This window comes from Neofelis nebulosa, chromosome 2 (genome assembly GCF_028018385.1).
Source record: "Neofelis nebulosa isolate mNeoNeb1 chromosome 2, mNeoNeb1.pri, whole genome shotgun sequence".
Taxonomy (NCBI): domain Eukaryota; kingdom Metazoa; phylum Chordata; class Mammalia; order Carnivora; family Felidae; genus Neofelis; species Neofelis nebulosa.
Window position 1 is genome coordinate 171,702,446 of NC_080783.1, and position 16,750 is coordinate 171,719,195.

At 40.5% G+C, this 16,750-nt stretch overlaps 1 protein-coding gene and 1 non-coding gene across 5 annotated transcripts in view; both read right to left on the reverse strand.

Annotated features, from left to right (window-relative positions):
* The window catches only part of PATJ (PATJ crumbs cell polarity complex component), a 366,822-nt gene extending 352,920 nt beyond the window's left edge, over positions 1-13,902 (reverse strand). For all 4 annotated transcript variants that reach the window (XM_058717189.1, XM_058717188.1, XM_058717187.1 and 1 more), the window contains exon 1: positions 13,792-13,902. The gene's annotated coding sequence lies outside the window, so the exon portion shown is untranslated. The remainder of the gene's footprint in view (positions 1-13,791) is intronic.
* A 2,744-nt stretch (positions 13,903-16,646) lies between these two features.
* Positions 16,647-16,750, reverse strand: LOC131505862 (U6 spliceosomal RNA). The gene has a single exon (XR_009258619.1). It is a non-coding gene; the product is annotated as a U6 spliceosomal RNA (small nuclear RNA).

The window sequence follows — 16,750 nt, forward strand, 5'->3', positions numbered from 1 at the left end:
ACGCTTTGAAAAGTTGTTTGGTAGTTTCTTATAAAGTTAAAAATATACTTGCTGTATGATTCGGCACTTCCACTCTTAAATACTTACCCAAGAAAAATGAAAATATGAATTCACAGAAGAGCTGTATATGAAGGTTCATAGCATTTTTATTTATAAAAGCTCTGAACTACAAAACCCCAAATGTCTAATAACAGATGAATGTACATGTTATAGAACATAAACAGAATATTTGGAAATAAAAAGGAAAAAAATTATGAATATACACAACACGGATTGTTCTCAAAAATCCCTCAAATGTTGAGTGAAAGAAACAAGACAAAAAAGGTTACAGACTGTATGATCCCATTCACATGAAGTTCAATCTATAGCTATAAATTAGTTTACCTGGGCAGGGTAGAAAGGAGCTGACTGGGAAGGGATTTGAGGGAGCTTTTGGGGGAAATGGAAATGTTCTAAGTTTTGAATGGGGTACTATTCACACAGATGCATACATTTGTCAAAATTCATTGGCTTATATTCTTTAAATCAGTAAATTTTATTGTATGTAAATTAACTTCAATTTTTTTTAACGTTTATTTTTGAGAAAGAGAGACAGAGACAGGCAGACACACATACACACACACACACACACACACACACACACACACACACACACACGGAGCTTGAGTAGGGGAGGAGCAGAGAGAGAGGAAGACACAGAATCCCAAGCAGGCTCCAGGCTCTAAGCTGTCAGCACAGAGCCTAACGTGGGGCTTGAACTCATGGACGGCAGATGGTGAGATCATGACTTGAGACGAAGTCGGATATTTAACCAACTGAGCCACCCAGTTGCCCCTAAATTATACTTTAGTAAAGTTGATTTTGTAAAAAGGAGCCTGGGCTGGAAAAGAACATCTAAATTAAGAGATGAAGATGATTTTAGAGAGATTCGGGGGAAAAAAGTCCCCAACTGCACAAATGATCCCGGATCCAAGTGCATCTGAGTCTCCAAAAGGTAACCACCCAATATATTGGCATTTTCTGTTTTTTTTAATTCCAGTGATTTATTCAAATAAATTAAATGCCTAAAATGGAACTCAACTCAAATGTAACAACTCAAAATGCTAGCAAACCCTCTGCTCTGACCAAAATGGCACTTTCAGAGCGGTTACTTGTCCTAATCGTACACTAGACGGTAATAAATCATCAGAGAAACAGGAGTATTATATAGTCCAAATTTTCCTACATCAACTCTGGATACAGTTGCTGAATGAGGTCTTTATCTTCTAATTCAAGGTCACTAAGAAGAAAGCATATTAAAAGCCAGTAAGGGATGCCATCTGCACTGATAAAAGGTCCATGTATTCCATCCAAACGTTCACTGGATTCAGTGAGAAAGAATTGCTGAATAAGAGCATCACAGAAACGCTACCAATGAGCTCAGCATCTCAATTGTGCAACCTTTACAACTACCCATTGACAGGTAACTGAGTAACAAAAGACAGTTACAATGGCACTGTCCTTTTCTATAGCAGCCTAAGGCCCAAGAGGATTGACAAGAGCAGCTTTGTGGTCATTAATACATCAACCACTCTGAAATAAAGAATGCAAGCTAAAACTATGAGATGCTATTTTTTACTGTCAAGTTGGCAATTTTTTTAAATGAATAACCGCATGTAGCATAGATGTCATGGAAAAACAGGCGGGAATATAAATTTGCACAACCTTTTAGGAGAGCAACTTAGCAATAGCTATCAATATATTAAATTTGCATTCTCTTTTACCCAGAATATCTACTTCTGAGGGTCTCTCTTAAAGAAATACTTGCAGACGGGCACACAGATGTGTGTACAAGAATATTTACTTCATTGTTTTTAAGAACAAAACTCCTGGAAAAATTAAACTATCAAAAGTAGTCAGTCATGGGGTGCCTGGGTGGCTCAGTTGGTTAAGCGTCCAACTTTGGCTCAGGTCATGATCTCACAGTCTGTGAGTTTGAGCCCCACGTCAGGCTCTGTGCTGACAGCTCAGAGCCTGGAACCTCAGATTCTGTGTCTCATTCTCTCTCTGCCCCTCCCCCTGCTTGTACTCTGTCTCTGTCAAAAATAAATAAATGTAAAAAAAAAAAAAATTAAAAGTACTACTTCTAAAAAAAAAAAGTAGTCAGTCATTACAATAATAAAGTAGGTCTGAATGTATTGAAATGACAATGGGAGGGAAAGGGTTAACAGTAAGCCTGTGGCTCCCTCCTTCAGGGAGGGATAGCCAGCTTGATAACCAAACCCCCTCGCAAACCCTCTAAAGATTTTTAATAGGTAATAGCCCATGTTTTTAAATGTCAGGAAATACCTGATCTGTCCTAATTGCTTTTTGTAAATAATCTGAGAATATGTGGAATTATGGGGCATGGCTGACTAGAAAATAGGAGATAATCACACAGATATTTTACATTTGTCTAACTCGTAGAGTATAAAACTCAGGATTCCCCAAAAACAAAAGGCTTCCTTATAGAAAAATGTTTCCAGAGGCACCTAGGTGGCTCAGTCGGTTAAGCATCCGACTTCAACTCAGGTCATGATCTCACAGTTCACAGGTTTGAGTCCCGCATTGGGCTCTGTGCTGACAGCTCAGACCCTGGAGCCTGATTCAGATTTTGTGTCTCCCTCTCTCTCTGCCCCTCCCTTGCTCATGTGCTCGCTCTCTCTCTCTCTCTCTCTCTCTCTTTCAAATAAACATTAAAAAAAAAAAAAGGTTTCCATATATATTGTTGAGAACTTGTCCAGTAATCTAAAACAAAACAACAATGTGTCCTAAGGTTGTACTTTATTCCTGTAAACAAATTAAAAACTGTGGCTGAAGTGTGTCAGAAATACATTTATACGTTACTTAATGTCTACACATAACTAGGTTTCATAAGTGTGTTGATAATATGTCCTAAGAAGAAAAGTGACATTCTTTGGAATGCCTACTGGCTGGGTACTCCTCCAGGAAGGAATGTCTGTGCCTAACTCCTACCTGTAATCACTGAATCATGAGTAAGCTTTGGTGCTGGTTTGAAGTTTGATCTCTCATTCACATGAGCATGCTTTGACAATTCAACCCCCTATGTTAACACAGGGATATTACCTAACACTCACAACTGAATAGGGAAAACAGCAACTTTCAGGATAGGTGCATTTTCTTTTTGTGAGGGAAAAAAATATGTTGGGGCATCTGGGTAGCTCAGTCCATTAAGCATGGACTCTTGATTTCGATTCAGGTTGCGATCTCACAGTGCTAAGATTGAGCCCCACATCCAGCTCCATACTGGGCGTGGAACCTGTTTGGGATTCTCTCCACCCCTTCCCCACACACTCTCTCAAAACAAACTTAAAAAAAAAAAAAAATGGAAGCAAAATGGAACATGTCCAAGCACATATGAGAAGTTAAGGGTAGACCTAGGACTTGAACCCAGTCTTTTTAAGTACAGCCTTCTCTCAACCACTCTGCATCAGCATACAGAACATAGTACAACCTGACCTTTGCACTCCAAAGGAAGAGAAACTTAAAGCTGTTCATGGATTTTTATTTTTTAATGTTTGCTTATTTTTGAGAACAAGCTCTCTCTCATAAACAATTTATAAAAAAAAATATGTACTCATGCGTAGGTTTCTAGTTTTAGAAAGGTAGTCAATTTTATAGTGATTACTTCTAAAAAGTAAAAATAAGGATGCCGAGATTAAAAACTTAGACTTTTATAGATTTTAGTGCTGTTTGAACTTTATTTTAAAAGTATGTCTTAATTTTATAGCTGAAAAAGACAAAAAGATAATGGCGAACATGGCCTAGTGAGACAGCACACAGATACAAAGATCATGACAACACAACAGGATATATCATAAGGCCTATAAATAGTAGAGGTGTGTGCCATGTACTAAGCGAAATCACAAAGGGAGAGTGACTAAGCCTGAGTGGGGATGTGTGGAATGAGAACACAGTAGAAACTTCTCTTAAAGAGAATAGGGTGTAAGAGGAGAGTGACCATTTGCCCAAGATAGTTTCAGATTACCCAGCATCATTGACAGTGTTTCATTTCACTGGCAAAAGTGTTGCAGTTGTGAATGGATAGAAAAGATGTAGCACGCGCGCGCGCGCACACACACACACACACACACACACACACACACACAATGGATATTACTCAGCCATAAAAAAGAATTCGACCCTCCCATTGGGATGGACCCAAAGCTTATTATGCTAAGTGAAATAAGTCAAAGAAAGACAAATGGAATCTAAAAAAATGAGTAACAACAACAACAACCTCTTAAATACAGAGAACAAACTGATGGTTGCCAGAGGGGAGGTGGGTGGAGGGATGGGTAAACAGAAGATTAAAAAGGTACAAACTCCCAGTTACAGAATTAAAAAAAATTTTAAGTATTACAGTTTGAATGAAATATAGGGATGCCCTTGGTCAGTGGTTCTCAAATTTTAGCAGGCATCAGAATCACCTGGATGGCTTGTTGAAACACAAGTTGGGGGGCGGGGGGGGGGGGGGGGGCGCTACCCTCCAGAGTTTCTGATTGTGCAGGTCTGAAGTGAGCCAGAGAATTTGCATTTCAAACAAAGTTCCCATGTTACCCTGAGGCTGCTATAGCCTAGAGATCACAATTGGAGCTGTACACAGGCATAAAAATACATGATTTTCCATAAGAATATTAACCAGCTTTAAATGATGTATTGTATATAAAGTCTCTGAAAACAGGACAAAAAAATAGTTGGCTTGTTTTGTTTTTACTGCAGATGTGGACTGCAAATTGATGTTTGGCTCACAAAGGGATAAGTACCAAAATTGGTACTTAAAAACCATGCAGTGTGGCACAGTCATGTTTATTCAATGTAGTAATAAAAACTTGACTTTTTAAAAAATCTTCTTGTTCTAACAATTCACTTTTCTAACAAATTATGTTACAAAAATATCAGTCCTTGAAAGACTGGGGGTGCAGGGGAACCCTGATCTCTTACTACTGACAGTTTAAGAAGCACAGACTTAAATAGACTTTGAGAGGGTCCTTGTAAATAATGTTAAGTAGACTGGTCTTTATCCTGTAAGCAACAGGAAGTAATTAAAGGCTTTTAAGTAGGGAAGTATTGAGTCCAGATTTCTATTTAAAAAGGTAATTCTGGTAATAGGATAGATTAGTGGTATTCAAACATTCCCATCAGTGAAAATATGTTGACTATTCACCTTATTTTTTATAATTATAAACACATATCACTATTATTTACATGTCATATGTTTTAAAACATAAATAAAATAAAAAATACCATGACAGTAAGATAAAAGCACTAAAAAAGTAAGGTTTTCTTGTCATCTTCCCATCTTCCCAATTGAATCATCCTGTGCATTTTGGAAACCATGGTGGTAGAGTATGCTTCAGGAAACGTTAAGGGTAGACAATGGGTGGTCATCCAACCCTCTGACTCATATTTAATTACTGGAAGGATTACCGGAAAATTACTACAATTCCATCGTGTTAGGGAATATCTAGGGAAGGCCACTAAAGCCTTAAGAGCATATGACGACAGAAGGAAGAAATGCCATAACTCTAGAGCTGAACATCCAGTAATCAGCACGTAGGCTAAATGGCCTCTCATTTCATGGTCCTAAGAAATCTTCAACCAAACAACTTTGATCTATTCGACTAGGCTAAGAAATAAGGCTTACAGCAAGGAATCTCAAGTTTGTTTAAACGTGGTAACGTGTCTAGCTTGTCAGAGATAGACCACCTAAAATCAGTCATAGCCTAGACATTAAAATGCCACAGTGTGCCGCTGTCCTCATAGTCGTACAGCCTCCAGAGAAGTAGTTATTATGCTCAGCTTCCACTCCATCATTGATCAAGTGAGTTTGAGCCATGAATTTTTCATGTCTGGTTCACTGTAGGATTTGACTGAAGGAAATTATTATAATATTGTGGTTTTTTTTTTAATACCCATGCCTTTAGCCATTAACAATTAATGGAGTATGTGAAAAAAAAAAAGCTGATGCAGAGATAGAAATGTAATTTGACTTAAATTTCCAGGTGGAGGAAACTTATTGAATAGATTTATTAATCTCCTCAGTTCAAGAATTTAACCAAACTAAGGACCCCGGTAAACACACTTTTCAGATTCCCAATAGCACATGGAATAGAACACACCGGGACAAATTTGGAGGGAAAAAAGATAACTGGCAGTCAGCTTGGCAAAGTACAGGTATTCAGCATCTAACTGCAGATGTGAATTGGGAGATCACAATGAAAGGCCTCACTGGGAATTCCCCCAGAGCCAACCAGGGAGTTTGAACAATCTAAAAGCTATTAACTGTAAAAACGAAGTCATGATTTCAGAAGTTGCTCAAAATTAGAAGGTCAAGAGCAACTAAGTTTCTATTGCTTCCTTAGGAGCACAAAGCCCAGGTGGTTATCTAATTATCATGCCTTTTGTTCTCAAAGCTCAGTATTTGTAAGGTATCAATTGAATGGAAAACAAACTCTCCTAGCCAAAGTAAACACATCTGCTATCAATCATGCTAATGTAGATTCAAGACAGTTGTCATAGTCTTGTGCCCCTATCAAATGACAAGGCCTTTTGTAAACCCTTTAAATGTAAATAATGTATTTTTGGCTGCTGTCAAAACACTATATTCTTGGAATTCTGAAAACATATACAAATTCCAGAAAGATCTTGATATTTGGGGGACATATGCTTAAGCCATAGCCAATCCTTAATTAAGTCCACTTAGGGGCACCTGGGTGGCTCAGTTGGCTAAGCATCTGACTTCAGCTCAGGTCATGATCTCGGGGTTCATGGGTTTGAGCCCTGCCTCTAGCTCTGTGCTTCAGATTCTGTGTCTCCCCCTCTCTGCCCCTCCCCCCTCATGCTCTGTTTCTCAAAAATAAACATTAAAATTTTTTAAATTAAGTCCATTTAATGCTATTCAGAATATATAGAAGTTGAAGATAAATGATATCATGTTAAACTCAGAATCAGAACTGAAAATTGAGTCAGTTCTCCAGAATAATTCAGCTGGCGATAAACTAATTTTCTTATTGAACTATTCAGTTAATCAATGCATATCAATACTCTCTGTGATTGGCTACCGTGTGAGAGTGAAGTTAAACTGTTTTATATTACGCTTTTGTATTTCTGATGGTGGCAGTTTTCTCTAATAATTGACAAAAACAAGAAAAACCAAATCAGGGCAATGTTCACCCTTATGGATCTCTGTATAGCCAGTCCCTCACTGAAAAGACCCAGGCATTCATAAATGATTAGTTTCCACCTCAAATAATCTGTTCAATTCTCCCCACACTGTAGGCTGTATGCCTTTCTCTCCAGAAACATGCTCATGGCATTTTTGACATGCTTGGGATACTCAAAACAGTCGCAGCAAATTGTGAAATAGACAAAACTAGGCTTTGGACACCCATCCCACCAATGTTCACCCTCCCTTTTCCTCCTGACCTTTTTCCCAATCCATTTTATCAGTCACTAAATCAGGTAACTCAACTTTTGGTGTTTACTATGCACCAAATCCAAGGTCTTTCATTCTGTAAAACATCTCATTTATCTTAATTAACAACATAGTATTATCACCCCATATTGCAGATGCAGAAACCTTCCTACAATTTCAAAACAACAAAGGGGAAATTTCACCTTGGGAGGAGGGAAGGTCAACTGTTAATGATTTTAAAAACAGGAGTCAGATATTTCACAACAGAGAGAAAATGTCTGTCAATGTATCCCTCAACTCACCTTCCTCTCCTACCATGCTCTGCCTGGGAGCTTCACTAAAATCTCCAGAAAGTAACTCCTAGGGCACCGACTACCCTACTCAAGGCAGAAGCCCCACCCTGCCCCTATTGTCAAAGTCATGCCCATTAGTTAGTGGCCAAAGCTAAATGAAAAACGTTCTGCACCTGAAAGCTACCTACCAGCTAGGCAAGATGTGCAAAACACCAAAAGTACGGGACTCTGGTTTTGTTTTTCGAGTAAGGCCAACATAAGAGAATACTCATCTCATGGAAATTTTACTAATTTTTGTTTTGTTTTTAAAGTTTATTTATTTTGAGAGAAAGCTTGCACATGCGGGGAAGAGGCAGAGAGAGAGAGAGAGAGAATGAGAATGAGAATGAATGAATCCCAAGCAGGCTCCCTGCTGTCAGTGCAGAGCCCAACGTGGGGATCAGTCTCACAAACTGTGAAACATCATGACCTGAGCAGAAACCAAGAGTTGGTGGCTTAACTGACTGAGCCATCCAAATGCTCCCACTAATTACTTTTAACCTGAAGACAGCTTCACAAATGCATGTCATCAACATAACATAAACAGAATTAAAATCTGAAATTCTTTTTTTTTTAATGTTTATTTTTGAGAGAGAGAGACAGAGACAGAGTGAGAGCAGGGGAGGGGCAGAGAGAGAGGGAGACACAGAATCCTAAGCAGGCTCCAGGCTCTGAGCTGTCAGCAGAGACCAATGCAGAGGTTTGAACTCAACAACTGTGAGATTATGACCTGGGCTGAAGTAGAAAGCTTAACTGACTGAGTCACGCAGGAGCCCCTTAAACCTGAAATTCTTCCTTTTTTTAAAAAAAAAAATTTTTTTTTAATGTTTATTTATTTTTGAGAGAGAGAGGAGAGAGAGGAGAGAGAGAGAGAGAGAGAGAGAGAGAGAGAGAGAGAGAGAAAGAAACAGCATGAATCAGGGAGGACCAGAGAGACAGGGAAGCACAGAATCTGAAGCAGGCTCCAGGCTCTGAACTGTCAGTACAGAGCCCGATGCAGGGCTCAAACCCGTGAACCATGAGATCATGACCTGAGTTGAAGTCGGACGCTTAACCGACTGAGCCACTCAGGCACCCCTCAAGTCTGAAATTCTTTAAAGATTTTTCTTTTATGCTTATTTTTGAGAGAGAGAGATAAGAGACAGAGCACAGTGGGGGAGGGGCAGAGACAGTGGGAGACACAGAATCCAAAGTAGGCTCCAGGCTCTGACCTGTCAGCACAGAACCTGACGCGGGTCTCGAACTCACCATGAGATCATGACCTGGACCATAGGCACCCCAAATCTGAAATTCTTAAACACACACTACATGTAAACATGTTTGTTTACAACATTATTGTTCGATGGTTTTTAAACTATATAAATGGTGAACGTACTGTACATTTATCCTGCAGCAATTTGTTTTACCTTAACTTTACAACGTTAAGATTTAGTCATGGAGCGCCTGGGTGGCTCAAGTCAGCTGAGCAGCCCACTCTTGATTTCGGCTCAGGTCATGATCCCAGGGTCATGGGGCTTGATTCCACATCAGGTTCCGCACTGAACGGGGAGCCTGCTTGAGATTCTATTTCTCTCTCTCTCTGCCCCTCTCCCTCACTCGTGCACAATCTCTAAAATAAAAATAAATAAAATTTAAAGATATAAATAAAAATGTCTCCTTTCTGACCACAAGCTTTGTCTTCTAAAAATAAAATAAAATTATTCATGATGATACACATAGCTTCTTTTCATTTACTATAACTACTATATAGTATTCCACTCTAGGAATCCATGATTTCTTCACCCAATCTCCTGTGGATGGGTATTTGGATGGTTTCCTACTGGTGACAAACACAAAAACAGGATGAAGCTAAATACCTACCTCAATAATATACTCCTTTCCAGTATTGATCTGATAACCAATGCATAAAATAAGATTCTATAGCCTATGAACTTTGAAATCATGGAGACCTGGTTTCTACTGCTGGGACCAGCTCTGTGTTCTTATGCCAGTTGTTTAAATTTCCCTATACTTCAGATTCCTCATTTGTAAAATAGTTAATGAAAACTACTACATATGTACAGTTGGAAGGACTAAATAAGGTATTGTAAAACATTCAGCCTGGCACACAGTGTACATTCAATGAATAAGAGCTACTATTGTTATTAACATCTCTTTTCAACCAAAATTATTTAAGATATTTTAAGGGCTTCAAAAAAAACTATTGTAGCTGAGATTTTGCTATATACTCATTAATGGTTATTTCTCAGAAGACTAAACTATAAAAATGTTCACTAATGCAATATATACAAGGAGGGGGAGTGGGAAGGCCCATAACTTGGCAATTAAAAAAAACTGTTTATAGGTAGGAATGTAAGTGCTTCAGTCAACTAAACCCTCTTAAGGATAAACATACGCATACTGAATCCTAACCCAGTGCTGTTCAATAGAAAAACAATGTGAGCCACATAAGTAATCTTTTTTTTTTTTTAATATTTAAATTTTTCTAGTAGCTGCAGGAAAAATGTTAAAAGCAACAGGGTAAGTTAATTTTAATTTTTTTTAATGTTTATTTTTGAGAGACAGAGCACGAGTGAGGCAGGGGCAGAGAGGGGGGACAGAGAATCTGAAGCTGGCTCTGCACTGACAGCAGTGTGCCCCATGTGGGGCTCGAACTCATGAACCACACGATCATGACCTGAGCCAAAGTCTGGCACTCAACTGACTGAGCCACCCAGGTGCCCCAGGGAAAATTAATTTTAATAATATATTTTGCTTCACCCAAAATATACAAACATTTCAATATATAAATATAACAAGTTCTTTTTTTTACACCAAACCTGCAAAATTTGACGTGCATTTTTACATTTACGTCACCATCCCAAATGGCCCTATTTGAAGTGCCCAATAGTCACATGTACAAGTAGCTAACCATGTTGACAGCAGTTTTAACCTATGGCTTTTCAGAAAGATCCCTGTACAGTGTTTTTAGCAAAGATGTTTATTTAACAGCTAATATGGTCTCTATGCCTTTTATCAAAGTAACTCACAACCTTCAGTTCTTCCCAATAAAAATAGCACAACTCCCTAATTTTATCAGAATTAAACATCACAGTGGAGGAGCACAAAGGGGGGAAATAATGGCTCACGGTTTACAAGACACATTCTTAAAAGGATTTAATTTCAACCTCCCCCGAGCTCAGTGAGGTAGATCATTTACAGATGAGAAAACAGAGGACCAGGGATATGTGACTTGCCAAGTTATATGGTAAATGGACTCAATACCATGTCTCCAAAATCCAGTCTACACCGTTGTGCACAGCAAAACAGAAGTGAGCCCTTCATGTTCAGCATAGATCCATCCCAGTGACTAAAGTGTATTGACAGGCTCTAAATTTCTATTTGCACCAGAACCTAAAATGAGGGCTTAAAAAAGGCATCCAAATCTACACAAAAACATTGGAGTATGAGAAAAACATAGCAATGGTCAAACAATATAAAGGCGGAATGATTCTCTCAAAAATACACTACCAAGATGAACAAAATCTTTACAAATTAAACCCAATTTTGATTTCACCAACCTAATGTATTTTTGTTACACTTTAACAAAGCAAGTAAACTCAGAATACTTGGTTGTTTAGTTTAAGGACTAGTATTAAATGTTTTTTAGGGTTTTTTAATGTTTGTTTTTGAGAGCAAGAGAGCATGTGAGGAAGGGAGGGGCAAAGAGAGGGGGAGGTAAGACCAGAGCTGAAATGAAGAGTCGTCCCTTAACAGACTGAGCAACCCAGGCACCTCCAGTAACAAAGGTGTTTTGTTTTGTTTTTAATGTTTGTTTGTTTTCTTTTTTGAGAGAGACAGAGAGTGTGAGCAGGGGAGGGGCAGAGAGAGGGAGACACAGAATCCAAAGTAGGCTCCAGGCTCTGAGCTGTCAGCACAGAGTGCAACATGGGGCTGGAAGCCACTATGAGATCATGACCTGAGCCAAAGTTGGATGCTTAACCGACTGAGCCACCCATGCGCCCCAAAAGCCTATAAGTAAAAATGCAATTACAAGGATTACTGAATGCTGAACCCATCTCAGAATCACAAGGTTCCAAAAGTGAAGTCACTATGGGAAAATACACAGGTTTCCCTTTTTAAGAATACTAACTGAAAGACAATATACCATAATTTTATTAGTGGTTACTTCCAGTGGTAGGTGGGTTTGTGTATGCTTTTACTTCCTTTTATAAAAATCCTCTTCAATTTTCTATGTTGCATATAGGATGTTTATAGTTTAATATTCATACATGACTTAAACTTAGGCCTTTAGGGTTGCATTTTTGGCTCATCATACAGAGCATGAAACTCTTGATCTCTCCAGGTGGTGAGTTTTGGTCCCATCTTGGGAGTAGAGTTCACTTAGAAACTAATAAACGTATTTAGGGTATTAAACACAGATAAGAGCTTAGTACAATTTTTCAATTTTTAAACACAACTATTATTCTAATGCTAAGGTCATCTTATGTGACTCTTAACAGGATCTCAATTAGCAAGAGCAAATCTCTTCAGAATAGTTTGCAAATTCTATCTCAGAAAGTACCTTCCAGCTCTGGTATTTATTAACTGTAATTATTTTAAATTTTTAATAATCTTTATATAGGCCACAGGGGCCGGGAAACATCAAGTTCATTTTAGTTAAAAGTCACAATCCCCCGGTTCCAATACTGCAAAATGAAGCAATTTGAGTTTTTACAACCATTAGCTTTTTTCTAAAAAAGATGTGTACAGGGGCGCCTGGGGGGCTCAGTTGGTTCAGGTCACCATCTTGCCGTTTGTGAGTTCGAGCCTTGGGTCTGGGTCTGTGTTGACAGCTGGGCGCCTGCTTCAGATTCTCTCTCAAAAACAAGTAACATTAAAAAATAAAAAACAAAAATTTAAACAATGTGTACAAATGAGTTGGCAGCCAATAGGAGCTTAGACAGCCTAGAATGTGGTGTTACCATTCTAGGCATAACGGAGATTTCTTCTTCTAGGTCTCCAGAAGGCTTCTTCGTTAATTTAAGAAACACATGCTTGTTGCATAGCTATCAACGGCCAGAGTCTATATACAGCTGAGAAGCTAGCTAGAGACATAGGGCCCTGAAAGTCGAACTCTTTCAATCGCAGAGACAAACCAATAAACAACTAATTTGAATCCAAAGTGAGAAGAACCATCTGGAGATACGACAAAGTGCCAAGCGAACGCTCCTGGGGGAGATTAATCTGGCACTCCTGCTAGGTGTGCTAGCCGGGCTGGGGCGCCTGGGGTGGGGGAAGGGATAGGATTTGAAAATGTTTTCCTGAGCTTGACTTAAAAGCAGGAATCCAGAAATTCCCCCAAAGGCTGGAGGCCACGGTACTTTCCATCTGATCCTCCCCATCTGAAAAGGGAGGTTAGCAGAGCCCGAGCCTGACCGCCGTCCTGGGAACGCGGCTACGTGACCACCGGGCACCCAGAGGAGGCCAAGGCCAAGTCGTCCACTCAGACGAGATCTGGGAACCCCCTTCTTCTCCGGACCCCCGTGGCAGGCCACCACCTGTTCACTCCTCTCACCGTCACCAGTGGAGGAAGACTCCGCCCAGCTGTGGGGCCAAGCGCAGGCACGGATCTGGGTGCAAACTGTGATCCCTGCCAATCCCGGAACAGAAGTGGGCCGAGATTTGAGGGCCGGCAGGGCCTGCTGAGGCGGGGCGGCACCGCGGCCCGCGGCTGGGTGCCCCCAGAGAGCTGTGCACCCAGCCGCGGGGACGCCCATGTTGGGGTCACCAGGGCCCCGCGCGGGAGGACGGCGCCCCGCACCCTCCGCGGGCCTGGCGCGGCGCTCAGCAGCGCCCTGGTTCTCCAGGGCGCACCTCCTCCGGGAGGGCGGGCGGAGGGCGCGCCGGCTGCAGGGAAGGCGGGCTCCACACGGCAAGACGAGCGGCCCCGCGCCGGCCTCTGGACGCGGGGACCACCACCCCGCACCGCACGCGCCCGCACAGCCCGGACCCCTGCTTTACCTGGTCCCGCAGCGGCGCGGGCGGGAGCGAGCGGGCCGGCTCGGCGTCAGCCCTCCCTCACCTGGGCGGAAGTGAGAGGCCCTGGGTGACCGCGCCTCACCTGGCAGGCCCTTCCCTCGCACCGACCCTCCCCGCCCGGGGCGGGGCGCCGGGGTGGCGCGGGCGGGGGAGCCTGGGCACTGGGAGGCCGAGTCCCGGGAGGGGCGCGCGGGCGCGGGGGCGGGGGCGGTGGGCTTCCCTGTTTTCTGCAGGTGGAGTTCGTCTGCGCGAGGGAGGGTTAAAAATGCTGGAAAAGGGGGGTCTGGGGGCCGCATGGGCAGATGAAATGCCAAGTGGTGGGGGCGGTCGGCGCTAATGGGGTGGGGAGATCCGGCCCGACAGGTGTTGTTGAAGGGCTAAGAGGAGAGCGTGACCCAAGGTCGAGCAAATGGAAGGATATGATGAAAGAACTTGGCCAGACCGGCTGAGTCCTCCATGGTCCCTCTCCTTTCTGTTTCGTCGTATCTTCCTTGTGTTTTCTTTATCGTCTGACCCAACATTAAATTCTGAGAAGTATACCTGGGGAAATTTAGTTGGGAAATAAAGGAATATGGAGTATTCCTGCAATATGCCGGGCACTAGCTTATACAGATCTCATTTTCCTTCGTGAAGAAATTGATGGAAGAACTGCGCTCCTGATAGGTTACGTGATTTGCCCAAAGTTTGGGACCACATGGGATCGTCTGACTCTAGGTCCAGTGTTGACTTCACTAGACATCTTAACGTTCTTATTCTTGTTACCGTAACTTGACTTTGAGAAAGATCTGTGTAAAACCTGCAATTCCCCTGTCTTTATTCCACTCTCTTTAATGTAACTAAGAATTTTTATGATAGGCCTTTTACTTTGTATAATAAGGTCCATGCATTAACCATAAAAATCAGTCTTCAGGTCTGTATTCATTGAATAAATGCGGTGTTTGTTAGGCACAGTGCTTACAAAATGTTAAAAAAAAAAAAAAGGGAGATACCTGTCCTCAAGGAAGATGAGGTATATATACAAAACACCTGCAACATAAGAACATTTGTTGTAATATAATTTATAGTGTTGTTAGTTTGCTTGTTTTCAAGGATATATTGCTTCCTAGGCCTCCTAAAAAGAGATACACAATTGCAGCATGGCCCTGCCCCTTAGGAACTAACTATTAAGAGAAATAAATTTATACAGTAACTTAGATTACCAAATAGAATGAACCTAGAACTTCTGGAAGATAAAGAGGTTATGCTTGTTGAAATCATCTGTTAGGACCTAAACAGATTTTTTTTACAGGTGTTTGGGATTAAGGTAAAATGGCGAAGGTAATGTTTCCCAAGGCACTGGTGCAGCATACAGGTGGGGACCAATTAATCTTGAAGCATCACTTTGCAAGCATTGTGTCTCTTCTTACTCTAACATGTGATGGTAGTTTTGAATGTATTTCCCCTTTCCCCCAAAATAACATGTCTTTGAATTGATCATGAAACAAAGTTCAAGCTTCTTAATATGCAAGATCTTCTAAATTCTCCCCCCTCTTGCTGACTCTTCAACCTATTCTCCCACTTAACATCTCCCAAGATCCTACTCTGGCCAAACAAGTCTGGTAATGGCCTTTGCATCACCACACCAGGGCTTTTCTGTTGCTTATTCCTATTCTTTCCCAAGGGTGGAATGTCCTGCAAGCCCTACCATTCCCCCAGAGCTAGACTCAAGTCTCTGCTCTAAAGAGAAGCTGCCTCCATGACTACTCCAGCAAACATCCCTCTAACCACATTTAATCTAATTTTCTCCACATTTATATGTTAATGTGAGCTTTCCTTTGACTCTTTCCTGGAATTAAAAAAAATTTTTGTTTTTTTTTTTGCATTTTAGTCAATGAAAATTTATTCAGCAATTTTTAAGGAGCTTACTCTATGGTGAACATTTTCCGGCACTGAGTTGGTTTGTGTTTGTTTTAACCTCCTAGAACCCTCCAGTGTCTTATTCATAGAATAACGAAGACAGACAAAATTTTAAAGAACACCTCTGTGCAATCAGAAGATCTGAGCTTGAAATCTGACTCCACCATTTCTGAAAATATGTGACTTTAGCAAGTGACTTAACCCTTCTAATTCTTATTAGGGAATTTTATCCTTTATCCTTCATCTCTAAGAAATTAAAGAACCACTGAAAAATTTTTGAATAGAATTTATCTATTTTAACATTTAATGACTGGTGTCTATTCTTTTAAAGACTTTTTAAAAAAGAACTTTTAGGGTCACAGCAAAATTGAAAGGAAGACAGATTTCCCAAATGTCTCTTCCACACATGCATAGCCTTCTCCTGTATCAACATCCCCCACCAGAATGGTGTACCTGCTACAATTAATGAACCTCCATTGACCCATCAAAATCACCCAAAGTCCATTGTTTACATTAAGGTTCACTCTTGATGTTGTATCCTCTATGGGTTTAAATAAATGCATTGTGACATGTATAGTATTAATATAAGTATTTATATAAATATAAGCATATATACTTATATATAATTGTATTAAATCAATGCATCGTGACAGTTATAGTATCATGCAGAGTATTTTCACTGCCTTAAAATTCCTCTTTTATTTTACTCTGCCTATTCATTCCCCACGCTACCTCCAACTCCTGACTGCCTCTGATCTTTTTATTCTCTCTGTAGTTTCACCTTTTCCAAAATGTCCAATAGTTGGAATCAAATAGTATATAGCCTTTTTACACTGGCTTCTTTTACTTCGAAACAAGCATTTGAGATTCTTCCATGTTTTCGAATGGCTTTACAGCTCTTTCTTTTTAAAGCAATAAATAATATTCCATTGTCTGGATGTACCACAGTTTATATATTCACCTACTAAAGGCATCTTTGCACAGGGCCATGCTAATTTTCTCTTTATTGTTCTGATTTTAGAATTTGTGCTGCTGAAGAGTGCAC